Here is a 15195-nt window from a genome sequence, read left to right on the forward strand (position 1 = left end):
ATATTCTTTCCAATTCTAATTAACTAAGAAACAAAAACTAAAAGTTAAAACCAAAATTTATTCCCATCTTATAGTCGATATCATTTTATTTTATCCGATTACAATTATGAAAAGAATAAAAAACATGAAGGTCAAAAAGGTCGTTATTGACTATAAATTGTGAGTAAATTTTAAAATTATATTGGTCGTCGCAATTTTTAAAGTTTAGGTTGTGCCTTGTACTAGGTTTGTAGTCATATTATTTCAATAATATAATATATTTTAGCTATTTATGGTTAAATTATAATGATTTCTTAAAAGATTATTAACTTATAAATGATAGTTAATGAATTACTTTTTGATCAGTAGTTAATTAAATATTACTTATAAATTAAAATTTTATTGTTATTCTATTCGATTAGTTTAATTAAAATTTATTCTCGCAAGAAGGATTTTCATAATAGAAAAATATGGAAAACTATTTAAATGAAATAGCAAAAGTTAATATTTTTTAATAGAGATTGATAGAAACGATTAGAAGTCTATCAGCGTTTATCACTAATAAAAATTGATAGAAGTCTATCATTAATACTATATAATAGACATTGATAGAAGTTTATCAATGTCTATAAGTATTTTTTTTTTTTACTATTTTGATAAATAGTTTCACATTTTTTTATCTATAAAATTTTTTCTTAATTTAATAGTAAAATTTTCCTTTCATAGCTTATTCCATATGATTTTCTTGTCAACTATAACTTTTTTTTTTTAACAATATTCTTTCAAATTATAATTAACTAAGAAAAAGAAAACTAAAAGTTATACTAAAATTTATTCTCACCTTAATTTAATGGTAGATATTATTTTATTATATCGTAATTGCTACTTTAAAACGATAATTAATTAAATTTAAAATTGTAATCCGGTTACAATATGAAAACAACGGTAAAAAAGGTGGTCATTAACTATAAATTGCGAGTAAATTCTAAAATTATATTGCACTAGGTTCTCCTTTTGCTAGGTTTATATTTATATTATTTCAATAGTATAATATATTTTAGCTATTAATAGTTAAATCATAATGATTTCTTAAAAATTGGTTAACTTATCAATGAATTATTTTTTATCGATAACTAATTAATTAAATTAATATTTTATTTAAAGTTATTCTATTCAATCGATTTAATTAAAATTTATTCTCACCCTGATTTAAGAGGATTTTAAAAAATATAAAAATAAAATAAACTATTTACATAAAATAATAATTTTTTTTATAGAGACTAATATAAATGATTAGAAGTCTATTAATGTCTATTAATAATAGAAATTTATACAAGTTTATTATTGATACTATGTTAGATGTCGATAGAAGTTTATCAATGTCTATAAATATTTTTTTTACTACGTCTGTAAATAGTTTGACATTCTTTTTATCTGTGAAAATTTTCCTTAATTTGATAATAGATATTATTTTATTTTATTAGTAACTATTATTTTAAAATGATAGTTAATTAAATTTAAAATTGTAATTCTACAATTATGGAAACAATAAAAAGCGTGAAGGTCAAAAAGGTGATTATTGACTACAAATTGTGAGTAAATTCTAAAATTATATTGGTGCAATTTTTAAAGTTTAGGTTCTTTCTAACCATGTTAAATTATAATAATTTCTTACAAAATGTTAACTTATAATTATAATGATAGCCAATGAATTACTTTTGATCGGTAATTAATTAATTATTACTTATAAATTAAAATTTATTTAAAGTTATTCTATTTAATCGGTTTAATTTAATCACTCTTACATATAATTGTATTTTTAAACTTTTACAATTGAGTTACTTGGTAAAATCTTCCTAGCTAAAAATAGCAACAATATATTTGAAAATGTTTTATTAATAATAATAATAAAAAAAACATTCCAGTTAACAAGAACACTCAAATAGTATAATTCAAAAAAATAAATAAATAAATAAATAAATAATAAAAAACAGAAGAAGAAGAGAGAGGGAAGAGGATAGGGAGAATAATAAGGAAAGATAGGTGTTATGTCATATAATTATTTAACATAATAATAAAAAATACTTCGTAGATCTTTTAAACATATTCTTAAAATATTAAAGACAAAAAATATATTTTAAAAATTCAAGGACCAAACATGTAACCATTCTAAAAATTAGAGAACTAAAAAGATACTGTTTGAAAACTCAAAAATCAAGTTGCAACAATTCTTTAAAATCTCAATGACTAGTAATTTTTCTAAAATTCAATTACTCGACTCCCGTTTGATAACTATTTTATTTTTTGTTTTTAAAAAATAATCCTATTTTCTCCCAATTTCTCACAATGATTTGCATCTTTCTTAAATACCAATGGTTGAATTCTTAGTCAAATTTTAAAAACCAAAATAAGTTTTTAAAAGCTATTTTTTTAATTTTTAAAATTTGGCTTGATTTTTTAAACTATTAATAAAAGATAGATAACAAATGAACAAATTTGAAAGTAAAGTAGTTTCTATAGACATAATTTTCAAAACAAAAACAAAAAATCGAATGATTAACAAATGAACCCTAATTTTTTGTTATTGAATTTTTCCTCCTACAAACAAAAAAAAAAGTTCTAGCACTTTTAGATTTTTGGCCATTAGATTCTTTTTTTTTTTTACCAACTTCCTTGCTACTTAAAATGCCCAAGACTTCACCATTAAAAATTTTCAAATATCTTGTAACTAGTTCTACTTTTGTTAGTTAATGTAATATACTTTAGAAAATAGTTTTTGTTAGTTTATATATATAGTAACTTTTGTAATTTTTCTTACCCTTTTATTCTTGGAAGAAATATGTGAGAAATATCATCAATTTGAAATTTGAAGCGATTATAATTTTTTTCTCACAGCTTTTCTTGTTGATGAAGCTACGAAAAACAAAAAATACATTGCATAAGAGATTGTAAAACATTTTTGCGAGAAAAAGCTTACTATTAGAGAGGTGAGAATCCAAAATATAATTAAAAAAAATGTAAGCAAGAATGTAAGAGAAATTACCTATATAACCTAACTTAACTATGGAATGAAAAAGTTAGAGAACTAAAACTCTTAACAAAAATGTAAGATCTTACCTATGTATAAGAGAGAAAAAGAGAGAATGATGTTGAGAGAAACTTGAAGATGCTAGATATTCTAGAGAATATAATGGAGATGGATATACTTACACAGATTGAGAGAAACTAGCTAGGGAGATGAGAGAGAGTGAAATTTTAAAAAAATGAAGTTTTTTAATCTCTTTTTCCCTTTTTTTTAATCTTTTATTATATTTCTCCAATCATTGGAAATTTTGTTTTTTTTTTTCAATTTATTACTAGAGACGTACTAGAATATCAATAAAGTTGATGTCGGTTTGACGATTTTGGGATAATTGCGATAGTATACCTATGATTTCAAAACTCTCTTGGATGCGTTCTTGCTCTCTTTCTCTTTCTCTTTTTCTTTCTTATTGTCAATCTCATTCTCAATCTCGCTCCCCTTTCAATCTCATTCCTCATGCATATCTTTTAAATAAATAACAATAATATTATTAAAACTTTAATTTGATTGAAAATATCAAAATTCTTAAACAAAAAAAAATAGTAATTATGAAATTTTTTTTATTGTTGTTATATTTATCTCATCATTACAACTTTTGAATTTTCAATCTATCGAGATTGAACTAGAGTCGTGCTAAAGTAGAATCTTTTTCTTTCTTTTTTACACTCACTCTCACTCACAATCTCGCACTCAATCTCATTCCTCACCTTATCTTTTTGAAATAAATAAAACAATATCACTAAATCTTTTGAATAAAAATATCAAAACTTACATGAAATATTATACTTAACAAAAGCAACAACGAAACGAACAAAGGAGAACGGGAACGAGAACAAAAACGTCAATGACCAAAGCTCTAAAAAAACAATCAAATCGTACAAACGCAAACACGCAAAATGGCTACAAAATTGGAAGAAATGAAAAAAAAAAAAAAAAGAAAAAAAGAAAAAGAAGAAAAAGACTTAAAAGGGTGTTTACCTCCAAAATGTGCACTGTGAAATGGACGAACTCGTGGATGATGAGTGAATGAGAGGTTAAATAATTGTGGCTTGAAATTCATGCAAGTTCTAAGCATCAAATGGTTATTATTCAAAGGAATTCTAAGAAATTTGGTTGTCAGTTTAGAAGAGCAATCCAAATGATTAAAGTGAAGAACTTTTGGCAAATCTTTTGGAGCTGATGAATATAAACAATGGAGATAATATAAACAATTAATTAATTGTACAATTTTATGGATTCATTTAAAGAATTTATATAATTATGATAGATGAATTAATAAGACCATTGAGGAGTAGATTTTGGCCTAGCAAAATAAAGTAAAAATAAAGATAATATAATATAATATAATAAGATTTGATCTAAGTTTTTTAGGGATTAAAAAACTCATATCCTAACCATAGTAGGATTAAGATAAATTCTAGATCAAATACTCTATAGATAGACCATCATGGCTCCATATAAGGTAACTTGAATTTCTGACTTTTTCTAAATTATCTAGTTTTGTTACTAATTTAGGCATCAAAACCCGTTTTCTTTGTTTTGCAGGTCCCCTCTTTCCTAAATTACAAATTTGTTGTCTATAGAAAACGAGAGTGATATACCTGATATTTGCAAGATTAAGAAAATCAAGGCTACTGTGACCTAGTTCTTGCGATCATGAAAAATACTTGTTATCTAGGAAGAAGTTTTGATGGTGGAATCATTTGGCGAATTAGATCCTCATAACAAAAATCAAAGGAAAACATGAACAAATTAGATTTTCATGACCAAGATCAAAGAAGATGGGGTGAATTAGATCCACATGACCTAAATCAAAGAAACTATGGACGAAATAGATCCTCATATCTTTAGTTCAAGAAAAAGAAATTCAGATTATAACAAAAGAAAGGTTTTGAATTATGAAAATATGGGAGCTTAGATTGGATACAAAATCCATATCAATGGTCAAAGAAAAGAGACAAAGAAGGAAAGAAGAGAAAAAGAGAAGAGGGAAAAAAGAAGAAAATGACGAAATAGAGAAGAAGACGAAAGGAAAAGAAAACCCTAAATCCCCATTTTTCTTTTTTCCTTCACCTAGTTGTCGCCCCCTTATCTATCCCTCTCTTCCTCTCTCAAACTGCCGCCACTTTCTTTCTCATTGGCAAAACAACAGCAACAAATGACGGCTATGTGACATGGCTTCAAACAGTGACCACGACAACTTCAGCAGTGGCAACAACAACAACTCCAAACGATAGCAGCGAGTGGCTCTAAACAACCGCAAGCAGCATTTCCAATGGATGATTGACAACAGCAGCAGTAGGCGACCAACTCTAAGTGGAAACCGTTGAAAACGAAGTAGGCCCTCACAATACAACTCAATAGATAAGAGAAGAACATTGTTCTCTTACTCACACAAGATTGGAGAAACTAGAACTTGAATATTACTTTATTTTCTTGGCTTACTTAAATGACAAATCCTACACATCAATGATAAATGCAAATACATGTAACTTTTCACCAATATATGAACATTCATCAATGTATCTTGTAATTCATATATTCAACTATTCCTTGAATCTCAACTATTCATGTATCTAATTAAATGTAATTCATGCACCTTAAATATAAGTCTAGATTAATTCTATCATCCTCGTTAATCTAGACTTGAGCAACTCCAAGCTTTTCTCTGAACTTAACAAATAGGTCAAACTTCAGTGCCTTTGTAAAAGTAGCTGCCACCTGATCTTGAGTCGTGCAATGCTTCACCATCACTTTTCCATCTTTAACCAAGTCTCTGATAAAATGATATTCGATTCTAATATGCTCGCTTCTTCCATGGAATACTGGATTTTTTGATAATGCAATGGCAGAACCATTACACAATATAAAGTAGTCTAATTTCTTTGCGTACACTTCAATTCTTTCAAAATCCATCTAAGTCATAAAGTTTGACCTCCAGCTGCAGTAAAGAGATGTATTTTGCTTCGGTGGTAGAAAGAGCAACAACAGGTTGTTTCTTTGAATTCCATGAAAAAACACCCAAACCAATGCTAAAAACATAATCAGATGTGCTTTTATGATCATCAACATTACCACCCCAATCACTATCACAAAAACCAACTAACACTGATTCTAGAACTTTTTTGTAATAAATTCCAAAATTAATAGTGCCAAGAATGTAACGAAGCACTCGCTTACCCGCTTCCCAATGACTTCTTTTCAGGTTTGACATGAATTTGCTTAACATACTTACAGCAAATAGAATATCAGGTATTGTTGTAGTCAAGTACATTAAGCTTCCAACTAAGCTTCAATATAAGCTTGGATCAACATCTTCTCCAATATCATTCTTGCTCAATTTCAAATTTGCATCCATTGATGTGTTACAAGGAAAAGCATTTTCCATTCTGAATTTTTTCAGCAAATCACGAGCATACTTTTGTTGTGAGATGACAATCTCTCCATCTTTTTGATTGACTTCAATTCCAAAAAAATAATAGATGAGATCCATATCATTCATCTCAAATTCTCTTTTCATAGAATTCTTAAAACCACCACACAATAGTTTATCATTTCCAGTAAAAAGTAAATCATCACCATATAATGAAACAACAAGAAATTTGTCATACTTATCTTCTTTGAAGTCTTTATTGTCATATAACATGACAAGATGAAAACTTATAAACCTTACAGTAGTGAGAGAGTTATGTGATGACTCAACCTTCGTTGTGACTTATTGGAATTCAAAGATGTTATATTGGATGGCAAGATTTAAAGGAAGTCGACAAAGAAAAAATTTGTTAAAGTCATAAATCTGAGACAAAGTTGTGTACTTAATCTCATTCAATTTTTGTAGATTTTCATTGATGGGATCAAACTCAAAAGATATGACTGGATTTACAAAAAAAAAAAAAAAAAAAAAAAAAAAAAAAAAAGGACCTTGAAAGTGTAGTACTTGGAGATAGAAATCTTTAAAGTAAGACTCTTGGCGTTAGATAAAAACCAACGCTAGAACTATTGGGTGAAAATGGACTTTGAGTCAATTTTCCAACTACTTTTTATAAGAAAGCCTTTATATATTACTTGATTCATTATTGCATATGAGATATATAAAAGTGAATAAATTTTTTTTGTGAAAAGGAATTTAATGCATCTACACAATTTTAAGAGATTTTTTTTCCAATATAGGATTGCATAAAGTTTACAAAATTGTGATGTTCATTTGAGAAATGAACATCACTATTAGGATCTTTGAGAATAAGGTTTTGATATAGTATCATAACCAATGACTTTGAACAATGACGATGTTCTTGTATAGACAAAAAAATAAAACGTGGGTATTTATTTGTTTTATATTGATATTTGCTCATTATGATTGAAGTAGAAATCAATATGAAAGTTTGACTATTTAACCAATTTCAAATGGTTGATTTAAAATGTTCTTGTATATTAAATGTCCACATGCAAATGTTTAGGACACAATGTTAATTTAGTTTCTACATCTTATGTTTACAAAGTAGTTGTTTAATGTTCGATGTAATGGAATGATAATGTACCATTTTACAATGAAATAATATGTCTAAGGGAAAAGTTTCCTAAGACACCCCAAATGTTGAGGGGATGTATACCTCACATGAAAATTAATTAACATTCAATATACAATTGGTTAGTTAAATCGGTGAAGTCGATGGTATGATTAAAACTTACGAATACTGAGACGTTGGTATATAAAGTTTAAGATTTGATTTTTTATGGATACATTATTTCATAATGAATTTAGAGAAATCTGTGTTTTATCCTAGTTGGTATAGATTAAACGACGATGCAAATTTTTGCTTGTGAAGCAATAATTTGCACAAGTCAAGTATGTCCTAGGTTATTTGAAAGTTGTTTCATATATAATTTAGTCTATCCACTTTATGAGATAATGTGGTGCTAGTACTGAGTCTCAGGATATATGTAGGCACCAAGTTGTAGGAATCACAAAGATTAGAGAAACATCTTACTGGTGAACAGATGGTTCTTATTGACATAACAGTTTGAATTATATAAAAGAATTCTCTAGGCTAAAGTGTGAGAGGATCTCCTAGACTGTCTGGAACTAGAGATATATCTCTAGTGTGCTAGAGCAAGTAGGAGAGTATGTAAGTTATAAAGTATGCCCTAGGACACATATTTCACCGGAATTTTCTTAACTTTAGTGCAACTGGGAGATTGTTGGGGTGTATACTCTAAAACCTCTTAGTTATATGTTATTTGAATCAATGGTTGACTATTTTATATACAATAATCTATTATACAAAGATCCAAAATTATCTTATGTGACTTAAACATGCATGTGGAGACATACAGGTGGATCATGTTTAAGCAATAATCTTAATAGTTTGTAGTATATGGATAAGATTGGGTGCCTTATCCTGGTAATACTACTGATACGACCCGCTTTGTAGTTATTATAATTGTTGTAAAGTGCTACAAATGATTTGATCCGCTCATTCATGTGAAGACATATGAGTGAGGGTATTCTATAGAAAAAGTTTGTATAAGACCGCACCATAAAATATATAGTCTCTCTTTATAACATCGTTGCTAGAAGAGACTTACATTTTGTCATGATGACCATAGGTGACTTGACATGAATCTTGAGTGAGTTGTGAACTCCTACCTATGAGGGCGATCCTTTAATTTGTATGAGTGAGTGTGACTAGATTCGCCGACTCAATAAGCCTACTATTTTGAGGATTTGTTTGATTAGGGAGTTGGGAACACAACTATATAAGAAGGAATTCATTACTTCCTTATTGTTAGGGTAAGTAGATAAATTGCTCTCTTAAAGGCTGATTTCAGGACTTGAACAATGAGAAGCCTCACCCTATTATGGCCCAAGAGAGATTCAATTATAGCTGGACTATGACTAGTTGTTCATTAGAGGGATCAGTGGTACTTAAGAAGTTGGATGTAACTACAAGGGTAAAACGGTAATTTTGACCTAGTTGTACTTACGAGCAATTTGTTAAGGGTCAGCACATTGTTGTTTGGTTATATCCAATAGACACAGAAATATATCTATAGTAAAAAGAGTGCAATTGTCGATCTTTAGTAGAATGATCGATAGTTAATGAAGGTTGATTAATTTAATTAAAGAGTTTAATTAATTAATCAAGTATCATTAGAGCTTCAATTAGAGATGTCCACGGGGTGCGGCGGGAACGGGGAAGCCCTCCTCATCCCCATCCCTACCCCCTATTCCATTCCCCATCCCCGCAGGAAAAATTTTCCCGCCATCATTTTTTTCTAACAATTTTTTTTAATTAAATATATATTCTTAACAATTCCTTAAACATATCCAATACAACTTTCATTTAAATAAAATATTATCAATTTTGGTAATAAAAATAATAATACATATTAAATTTAAAAAGATATAATTAAAATGCGAAATTCTCATAATTTTTATTAATTAAAATTCAACAATTAGAACATCCTATCTTAAATATTACAATATCTAAGGAATTAAAGTAATAAAGTCTTAAACTTAGATAATTAAAACCTCCATAATTATTCTAACAAAGTCTACAATATTAATATTAATATTTATATATTATAAATTTATAATTTATATACAAAAGTTGGGGTGGGGCAAGGACACGGGGCGGGGTCGGGGAATATATTCCCCGACCCCGTCCCCGAATTGAAAACGGGGAAAAAAAGTTCCCCACACTCTCCCTCATTCCCCAAGTATTTGGGGATTCCCTATCCCGTTCGAGATGAGTCCCCGCAGGGCCCCGATCCCATGGATTTTTTGGACATTCCTAGCTTCAATCTATAGGTCCATAAGGTCCCCTTGTTAGCTCAATAAGGATTAAAGAGATTCAAATTAATTTTGGAATAATTTAAATTTTTCAAATTAATCAAAGAGAATTATTTGTATAAGATACAATTAAATAATGTATATTGATACATTATAAAATATAATATGTGCTGATACATTATATATTTTTATGAGAGACATAAGTAATTGAATATGATTCAAATATTTACTATATGAATGAGATTCATATAAAAACTATATGTTAGAACTAATATGAATATGATTCATATTAAATCTATATAATTTATGAGAGGAATAAATATTTGAATATGATTCAAACATTGATTATATGAATATGATTCATAGAGATACCATAGGTTAAAATTAATGTGTATATGATTCATATTAAGTTTATATATTTTGATGAGAGAGGTTGATATTTGAATGTGATTCAAATGTTAATTTATATGAATATGATTCATATAAAACTATAAGTTATGTTATATGTGATATAATATAAGCAATAGGTTATAGGTTATATGTTATATGTGATATAACATATAGTTTAATATATATATTAAGTTAGTTAATATATGTATATATATATACATATATTATTAAAATTCAAATTATTTGATTTTGAATTTTAAATTAAAGAGAGAGAGTTATGACTCTCTCAACCCCTCAACTCAGAAGAGAGAGAAATGAGTTCTCTTGACTCTTTCTTCTTCCTCTAGATTCTCTTTGTGTCCAAAGTGGAAATTCTCCCAAATCTGTCAATCTCTCATACTCCTGTTGCCAAAATTGATTGCAAGCCCATAACTCAGCATGATTCTCGTCCCTGAGAATATCGGGGAAGACCTCGTGGTGTCCTCTCCTGTACGTGGTGTTCATGGGTACCGATTTTCGTGAGATTAGGAGAAGCTAATATGCTACGAAGAGGAAGCGAGAAGACATTTGATCTTCAAGGGTATGTGATGCACTAACTCTTATTCTCTCTATATTAATCACAGTAGACAACATGCTATTAGAATACGTTTATTGTACGTTTCCATTGCTTTGTATGTTTGGTTGTTCTGTAAAACGAAATTAGAAACAATGGCATCCAATTGCTTCCACTGCGGGGTATTCAAATTTCCTTCACTCTGGCCACCATTTCCAATGCTTGCTAGTCAACTCCAACTATCACCTCCATTGGAAAATTCTTTTATGGGCTGTTTATTTTTTTGGGAATGTAGATCACCAGAATCTTTAGATGTTTGGAATTACATGTCGAGAATTATAGATGTTCAACATCCTTAGATAATTATGTTTGTTTTGTGGGGATATTTTTTAAGGTATCTGGGGATGCTTGTATAGCTACATTTGTTTTGTAGGATATCTGTTCAAGAATGTCTTAAATTTATATAATATTCCAAGAATGCCTTACAACTAGCTATTCATTGATTTATAATTAATTTAACATAGTTTGAATTCATATAACATTTTTTTTTGTTTATTTGAATTTCTTAAAATTAATATAGTTTCATTATTTTATTTATTATTTTTCTCAACAAAATAATATATACTAATTTAAGATTTTTTTATTAAAATAAATATTAATTTGAATATCTTTCTAAAAAAATAAAAACAACTATAATATAACCAAAAAGAATTGAAAACATAGTTCACATTATTTATTTTAATAAATAAAATAAATAATTTTTAGTGCGTGTGCGCATGTGCGTGCGTGCATGCGTGTGTGAAAAAGCACTAAAAAATAAAAAGGGGAGCCCTCAAAGCTGGAATTCTGAAACTCCATGTTTCAAGAAGACATCCAAAATTCTCGATATGCCCTCCATAAGAGCATCCTTAGATGCTCGAGAATCTCTAGATGTCCAGGCATCTTGCATTACCATAAAATAAAAGCACCAATCCAGAAGCTTATTTCATGGGGATCTTGGATTCCCACAAAATAAATGCCCCTTATCGTAATTTGAAATTAATAAAAACATTTTTAATTTATAACAAATCAAATAAACATTTACACAAAAACACTTTTGAAAAAAAAGTTGTCAAACATATGTTTGTTTTTATTTTAAGGAATTTTTATCAAAGGTGTTTAAATGCATTTTTTCAAAATATTTTTTCATTCCAAACAAGTCCTTGCTATCTTATCAAATATTTTTTGAAACCTATTAGACCCCAAGGCAGGAATTTTTAAGACATTACCCAAAAAAATTGTGATTAAAGTAGGTAGGTTAGTAATCCAAGTTATTTAGAAAAAAGTACCAAACAATTTGGAATTTAGAATATGTATACTTCATGATTTAAAATGTGATATAAAGAGAATATTAGCCACGAGAAAGAGAATGGAAGTACTAAAGTAGAAATGTTAAAAGTTCGAGAGACATGTTAAAAAATGTTGCAAGAGTTGTACATTTTGTGAGATTCTATGATTCTCATTGTACATACATCTAGAGAATAAGATTCTTGAGAATAAAAGATATTGTGCGTGAGAATATTATCAGAATTCGTAACAAATTATGTTTATATTTATTTTATGAAATTAATCCTATAAATCTCATATAATTTTAATAGATAAATTAACTCAATATTAATTAAAATAATAATAATAATAAGTTTAATTAGATAATTAATTACAAGTACTATTAAAAAATAATACTTAATACTAAATTAAAATAATACTAAAATTAATTTTTTTTTTTGCTTTGAAATTAATATTCAAATTAACTAATCAATATTTTTAAGGGTTGTTTTTAAATATAGAAAAATGAACCAAAATATTTACAAAATATAGCAAAATTTCAGAACTATTAATAATAGATGTTGATAGACACTGATAGAACCATTTGAAATAATTTCTCTATTTTTAACGAATATCCTTAATTACATTAATTTAATATATTTTTATCAATGAAAGTGAATTAAATAAGTATATGGTTATATAGTTATTAATATCAAATTTTTAGCTAGCAGAGATCAATATTATCAATTATAAATTTTATTTGAATCAAATTGATTTTAATTAAATAACATAAATTTATATATGTCAAGAAAAAGAGAACAAAATAAAAATATTAGAAAAATGTTTGAAAATCATGGTATGTTGATAATGAAGGATCATATTAAGACTAATTCAGTTAAATAATTGTTTATTAGAAAAAAAAAACAACAACAAATAATCAAATTACAATCATTGAAAAAAGAAATCTTAATTTATTAATCAAGATGATTTTTTTAAATATGAATCTTTAAAATAAAGATCATGCACTATAGATTCAATACAACATTTAATGTATGATATATATATATTTTTAAGAATATATATGGGCCATGAATAATAATCATGTATAATTAACCTCTACCATGTTAGTTGATAATAATTTTATTTTTTAAGCTTAAGACGTGACAATTTTGAGAGTGTTTATACTTTAAATTAAATACTGATTTAATCTACTCTATGTTTTAAAAATATTTTATATATTTTTCTTGTGCTTATTTTTTAAACATACACATGCTTATTAGTGAATAATCTTTCTAATATGATATTTCAGTTTTGCGGCATGAGTGAAAAAGTCTTACTTGAATGAGGAGAGAAAATGGTAAATTTAATGCATTTTAATGTATTAAAGAGCTATGCTAGTACGTAAATGCATGCCCCCGTATAAAAAAATCCAATTGTTTTTTTTTAAAATCTTATGATATCGAATCTTTTCTTTCGCTTCAAAAAAAAATTGCAAAACAAACCATTATTTTTAGGATCTGTTTGTTTGTTTTTTTTTTTTTTTTAAATATAGATAACTAAAATCTTTAGATATTTGTAATTATAGATGCTTGAAATTACAGATATTTTGTAGGATTTCTATTATGAAGGTCTTAAATTTACATAATATTCCAAGAATACCTTTACAACTATTCATTAATTTATAAATAATTTAATATAATTTGAACTTATATAACATACTTGTTTTTATTAATTTGAAATTCTTTTTAGATTAATATATTTTTATTATTTTATTATTATTTCTCTCGACGAAATAATATATATTAAGTTAAGATTTCTTTTATAAAATAATTATTAATTTAAGTCTAAATTTGAATATTTTTTTAAAAAATAAAAAAACTACAATATAACCAAAGAGAATGAAATATATAGTTGACATTATAGCAACCTACTTTTGTTCGACTTTATTTAAATAAACTTAATTTTTAGATTAATTTTGTTATGTTTTTTTTTATGGCTAATTTGATGATTATTTACCTTTTCTTAAGCTTGTTTTATTTACATTTTAACTTTTATGTTTGGTTTAGTTAGAAACGTACAATAACTAAATTGATTGGAAAAATGAAAAAAAAGGTAAATTTCAAATTTGTGTTTATTTTTCAAAATTTTATGATTTTTAGAGCTTTAGTTATATTTAGCATGTTTTTTCAAATTTTAAAACTAGCCCGTAGGATTTCATGGCAAATAAATGAAGTACTTTTTAGCTATAAAGTCTCTTCTCTAGGGGTGTACATAGTTCGGGTTGAACTGGGTTGGGAGAATTTTGTGGACCAACCTAAAAATTTGAGTTGGCTAATAATGAACCCAATTAGTTCATTTTTGGAGGATCAACCCAAAATTTTCGGGTTGGGTCACAGGTTCTGTTACACGATTGCTTACCAATTGGCAAATGCTACACGATCGCCTACCAATGCTATATGATCGTCTACTAAATGTTATACGATTGCTTACCAAATGCTATACGATTGCCTACCCAATGCTATATGATCGTTTACCAAATGCTACACGATCGCTTACCAAATGCTACACGATCCCTGAGTAACAAAATACTGTACGATCACATACCTAATACTATACGATCGCTTACCAAATGCTACACGATCGTTGAGCTCGGCTACACGATCATTTAGCTCTACTACATGATCGCTGAGCTCTGCTAGATGATCGTTGAGTATCAAAATGCTATACAATCACCTATCCAATGTTATACGATCACCTACCCAATGCTATGCAATCGCTTACTAAATGCTACACGATTGCTTACCAGATGCTATACGATCGCTTACCAAATGCTACATGATCGTTGAGTAATGCTATATGATCTGCCGATTTTATGTTATATTTCATTATATATATATATATATTTGGGTTGGGTCGGGTCTACTCAACCATGAAATGGGGTAACCCGAGACCAACCCGAATTTACTTTTTTTAAAAAATTTTAACCCAACCCAACCTAAAATAAAATCTAACCCAACCCAACCCTTGCGGTTTGGGTTGGGTAGTCCGGGTTGGTCGGGTTATCGGGTTTTTTGAACACCCCTACTCTTCTCG

Source organism: Benincasa hispida, chromosome 10 (assembly GCF_027475165.1).
Source record: "Benincasa hispida cultivar pf3 chromosome 10, pf3_genome.v1.1, whole genome shotgun sequence".
Lineage (NCBI taxonomy): Eukaryota > Viridiplantae > Streptophyta > Magnoliopsida > Cucurbitales > Cucurbitaceae > Benincasa > Benincasa hispida.